The sequence below is a fragment of the Mastigoproctus giganteus genome, chromosome 2, assembly GCF_048544385.1.
Source record: "Mastigoproctus giganteus isolate SK-2022 chromosome 2, ASM4854438v1, whole genome shotgun sequence".
NCBI lineage: Eukaryota > Metazoa > Arthropoda > Arachnida > Uropygi > Thelyphonidae > Mastigoproctus > Mastigoproctus giganteus.
Window position 1 is genome coordinate 60715270 of NC_143576.1, and position 6000 is coordinate 60721269.

Genomic DNA, 6000 nt, shown 5'->3' on the forward strand with positions numbered 1-6000 from the left:
CGTATGTGTTGCTACTTTGCAATCCATCTTCCCCACTGCTGTTATCATTCCCTCGCTCCTTGTATAATTCTCTATAGTAGTCTTCTGCTATTTGAATTATGCCTTCTCTGCTGTTTATAAGTACACCATCGCTATTCTTCAGTTTCAGTATCATTTGTCTTTCTGTATTACTGCTCATGGCTGCTGATTTAAATCCTTTGTTTTCCCTTAATGCTTGTTCTACTTTTCTTGTGTTAAATCTTCTTATGTCCTCTCTGAGTCTCTTTCTAATGGCTTTGCATAACTCAGTATACTCAATTTTCTCCCTGTCAGTGTTTGACAGGGAGAAAATTGACGAGCAAAATTGACGAGAAAATTGAGAACAATGTCTACCTTGACGTAGACATTGTTTTTCACTATAATCGAATAACTACCCATTCAAAAATTCCAGAGGATGATTGTATAAATGACTATTACAAAATATCTTAGTAAACCGTGATAATATTCCATTTACAGTAATGTAGTAAGTTGAATGGCTACAAGGTGAAAACACATACTGGAAGGTTTTATTCAAGTTCTCATTTTTTTGTATCAGATGCCTCTTTAGGAAAAAATAAAACGAATGAAGGCAGAATCTAATCAGCCTTCTTTTTAGTGTAATATATCTCTTTTGGGGGCGATTTGGTGCAATAGGGTATCAAGCTGCTAATACTTCATAAGAAAAATCAACCAACCAACCCTGTTTGAGGTTTGGATTCAAGGGTATTCTTCGTTTAAAAGTGTACAGTGTGTTATCTACGCTTAACTCCCATCGGATTCAGTGAGTTTCACCTTCTCAGAGTATGGTAATTACCCCAGCTTTTAAAATTGAGCCCACAAGCTGACATGTCGTCTTGCTTCTGTCCTAAGGACAGAAGAAAGTCGACAACTCTTTCTGCAAGCTGGATTCTTTGAAGATTGAGAAACGCTTTGTCATTCAAACCGAGTTGAACACAACGGAGAATGACAAGGCATTTCTCAATATTCAAATCTTCCATTACCCAACTAACAAAACGATTCACACTTATCGAATGTAGCCTAAGGTACACTCTACAAGTGTCAATAATGATGGCAAATACCAGTTTAATGAAACCTGATATTAGCAATGTGGGCACTTTGCTAATACCAGGCTTCATTAAAAATATATTATTTTTTAATAATAATAATAATAATAATTGCGCGATGACCCAGTGGTTACGACACTGGACTACCAGGCTGTACCGAATATCCAGGTTAGGCGGAAGCGCACGGGGCGCCATCACGCCTGGAAACCGGTATAAAAATAAAAAATAAACAAACATCGCGAAAGTTGCTTCAGCGGACCTACCTTCCCCAAGGTCGAAGTGGCGACTAAGGCAGATAGTGGCGTCATCTGATGTCTCTGCCAAGAACCAACACTACCACTGGACGTAAACCGAAGCTAAAACAGGTCCACCTCCATAGATGGATGATGTCGATGCAGCGAGTGTGGCTGGTGATAAAGTCACTCGCGTTCAGGCTCGAAAAGTCGGGGAGAGAGTCTCCCTGGGAAGACAGTGGAGGAAATGGCGCTGTACCCCGTATGGCTACCACAAGAGAAGGGCAAGGCCATCCAGCCCCACTAACTGGAAGTTCTTCCTGCGCAACTGCGCTACTGACCACCCAGGAAGAAAAAAACGGCAACGCATCAAGGGGAGCACCGAAATCATGTGAGCATAGTAAGAAATAACCAAGTTAGAGACCTATATGACAATATACAGGTCAAGACTACATACCAAGTGGTTGGAACGATTCCAAGATATTCAGGTCACCGAAAGCGGACCAGAGAAGGGCCATCGTCAGGAAGAACCTGATAGCTCCTACAATTCTGGAAAAAAATCAAGTAGGAAAAAATCCAAAAAAATCATCTACAAAGAATATGGTCAATACAAAGAATATGGTCAATAAGGAAGAAATACAACCCCGTAGCAGCTGAAGTGGAAAAAGATAAGGTCATGTTATCCAGAATAGAAGACGAGTGCAAGAAGGCCTAAGAGAATTCGAACGAATGAACCCACAAAGACCTACATTATACCGAAGCAGTGGCCCAAAAGAACCTTGTACATAGCCACAGGCCACTTCAATTGGCAAATAATACCACATTACCTCAACAGCAATGGTGCAACACTGGAGGTCGTCCATACAGCAATATACTGTGCTGCCATAGCAGCCACTAGGATTAATGGAAGAGAAACGAGAGAGAAGAAACGAAAACAGAAGAAACCGCCAGCTTGGGAAAGAATACATCAGCAAAAGATAGAATAACTAAGAGTCTATTGCCCAAGTACTAACGGGGTAATGGGAGTACGAAATTGATTAAAAAGTGAAGAGTATCCTCAAGAGGGACAGCGTACAAAGCAAACACGAGACCCAAAATCAGAGAATAAGAGAATACTTGGACACACTGAAGCAGAACCTCCTCTAACTCAGCAAGAGACGACGCCGATACAAAGAGAGTTACCAGAGGAAAATAAATAATAATGTATTATTATTAGCCGTATGGTGCAAGGAAGCCTGAGGCTTATGCTGCACCAGCCAAAAAAATTCTCGAGTTACCGAGAGGGAGAGAGGGAGAGGGAGGAATCACCAAGAAAGACAAGAATGATGATATCCAGCTGAGGACCCTGGGTGTGCTAAGCCCATACTCAAGATATGAGCCCCTGGGGTTATTTATTTCGTTTATCAAAGATGACAGGAGTCTCGGGAAAGAAGGGAATGGACCACCTAAGCAGAAGACGATCCAGGAGTTCTGGGGAAACATATGCAGCAGGGAAGTAAGACATAACAGCCTAGCCCCCTGGATAGAACTAGAATGGAAGAAACCCAAGGACGTAAAAGAGATGAGAGAGTTGGAGATTCGAAAGGAAGATGCAAAACAGTTTGGAACTCCCACAACTAGCTAACTTAAGGAATAGATGACCTCCACAACTACTGGTACAAGAAGCTCACTTGCCCGCACCTAGAAGACCAATTCACCGAGACACCAGGCACCCCGAAATTTCTCACTCAATGAGTTACATACCTGAAGCCTAAAGACCAAGATACAAAAAACCCTGCGAATACAGGCCAATCACCTGCCTTCCAACGATGTACAAGATCCTGACCAGCTGCATAATCAAGAAGATATCAGACGACTTTATTATTATCTCTCTATACATTAAAAAAATTTTCCTCCTAGTGATATTTATTCGAGCCAATGGGAGAAGAGAGCGAGCCAATTACGTCACTAAAAACGCAATTAATTACTGACAACTGCCTCCATAACGTTCACCACCTTGTGCATCATTTGATGTTCCATTGTAAAGTTTTTTGTACAATAATGAATATTGTATGTTTGCAAAATAGTTTAATATTTTATAAATATTTTAAATATTTGTATAGTTTGTATATATTTCAGTTAAATATTTTAATCCTTCCCTTTCGGATGCAACGATATTCCTCATGCATTATGGAATCCGAATCAAAAAAGCCTTGTCCTAAGTGACCAATGTAAACTCAGGTAAATAATTACATTAGTGATATTTATTCGACCTTGAAAATGCCTCGCACCACAAATGCACACGTAAATAATTACATAAGTAATTTCCTGATTAGATATCGATCGTAGTGACATAGTGATTTTTGCCTGGTGGCACCGGGAGTCTTTCCCAACTCCGCGTTTTACTCTGTGTAGAATACAATACTCTGCATAAAATCAGGGTGTGTGTTTTGTGAAGTATCAGTGTGGGTCGTGTTGCTCTTTTGGCCACTTAGCCTGGGGGCCTGTGGAGAGTCACTAGCACCCCAAATTTCTGTCACCGACCCAGGACACATTAGGTGAGAAGGCTCTGGTGGGGCAAACCCTAGGATAACCTAGGCATCCAAGGAGAGACTCCTCCAAAAAAGAAAATTTTATTGGAAAGGAGATAATGGGGAGATAGGAAGAGGGTGGGATAAAAGTGGTAGAGAACAGAGGGTGAGCAGTATTTGAGGTACCAGCCTGATTTGTAAGGCGAGACAGTAAGGAGACCCCTGGTACAGTGTGCCCATCCTGGTCCAGAGGGTGGGAGTTGAAAGTGGGTGGTGGGGTGGGCCACCAGACGAAAGAGAGGTAGAGGCTACGCAGGGTGAGGGGAGGGGATTAGGGAAAGGTGACTCAACCACCCCAGGTGGTAGGAATAAAAGAAATAGGGAAAGAGATCACTATGGTGGAGCGTGCTTTTTGTAACGCTGTTCCACACTGACCTGGGGAAGGGTATCCAATTTGCCAGTGTTAGCATCCCACACCATGCCAACTTGGAAAAGCTACAGCATGGTGTCAGCTTGGATAACCATAATGCCCCTGTGGGCCTTCATAGCCATCAGTATGTCCGTTCAAGAGGCTAAGATAGAACATGCAATTATTAATAACACTCATTCACTCAATATTTACACAATTTTTTATAGTTTTTTCAAACCTTCTATTTTCTTTTATATATTAGATTAGATCGTTTCGACAGTTGTGCCTTTTATGTAGAAAAGATTTGACTTACTCCGGTATAACTCTACATATTATGTAGAAAAGTGTGCGCAGGGGTTGGCGATCAGAGCCCCCTAGTTATTATTATATTAGGGTTACTCGTAATACATTAACCCGTATTTGTGAATGTAAATTTCGTGTATTCTCTGATTGATTTTTCTGTTTTGCTGGACGAAAAAAATCCAGTTTCTGGGGAAGAAAAACTTGCCATCTACGCCTGACACCGACTAACTCAGCCACGGAGAGAAAAAAGTCCACTATACTTCCTCGAGTCATCGACAGGATTCGAACGCGGGCCTTTTTCACCCCGTGTGTGGAGGCCCGTGACAACATCACTGTGCTACCGCGCAGACATAGACAACTTGGAGAGCCAGAACATAATGGCTGAACAGCAGAAAGGATGCAAAGAGCAATTAACCATAGATACAATGGTTATACAGCAAGCCTACAAGAAGCACCGCAACCTGTAGGCGCCTCTGTAGCCAGTTGGGCAGGAGCAGCAGTGCGCAGCACACGCTTCTTGATTAGACCGGAGTTCGAGCCCGTGACCACCAAATACGGAGGATGCGGAAAGGTCAGGGAATGACCACCCCATATCACCGGAGCAATAGGGTCTTAGTTGCCAATGCTCCTAAAAAAAAAAAAAAAAACCGCAACCTGTACACAGCCTAGAACATCGATTACCGCGAGGCTTCGTGCTTCATAGCTGGCTAATAGACACGCTGAAGGTCTACAAAGTGAATCCCATTGGGAAAAACTTCCTAGCAGCAAGGATGGCAAAATGGAGTACCACCATTAAGGTCGAGAACATCACAACGAGACCAATCACAATCAGGAGAGGAATCTTTCAGGGAGATATCCTGAGCCCACTGTGATTCTGTCTAGCACTTAACACGTTATCCACCATGCTCAACAGCATCAAGTATGGATATAACCTCAATAAAGGAAGGAAGGAAGGAAAAACCTGTACATCCTTACCCACCTTAAGTGCATGGATGATATCGAGCTCTACGAGGCAACTGAGAAGCAACTACAACAACTAGTCTGGATCACTGAAGAATTCAGCAGCGATATCAGGATGGAATTTGGTCTAGACAAATGCAAGACACACGGATTGCATCATGGAAAATTAGTCGCCAGAAACTACCAGCAACAGACTGATAAAGAGATCGAAACCATGACAGAGGGAGAGACCTACAAATATCTGGGGATGATGCAAGCTCAGCAATTAGAGTACAAGGAAATTAAGGCTTGCCTGACAGAAAACTAAAATCAGAGACTCAGAAGCCTGTTGAAAGCAAAGCTGAATAGATGGAACACAGTTAAAGCCATAAACTCCTATGCAGCCCCAGCGCTAAAATATTCCTTTTGGGTTATAGATTGGACTAACACCGAGCTGGAAGATATCATGAGAAAGATAAGGACAATGATGATGAAGAGCCGCCAACATCACCCGAAGTCAGCCG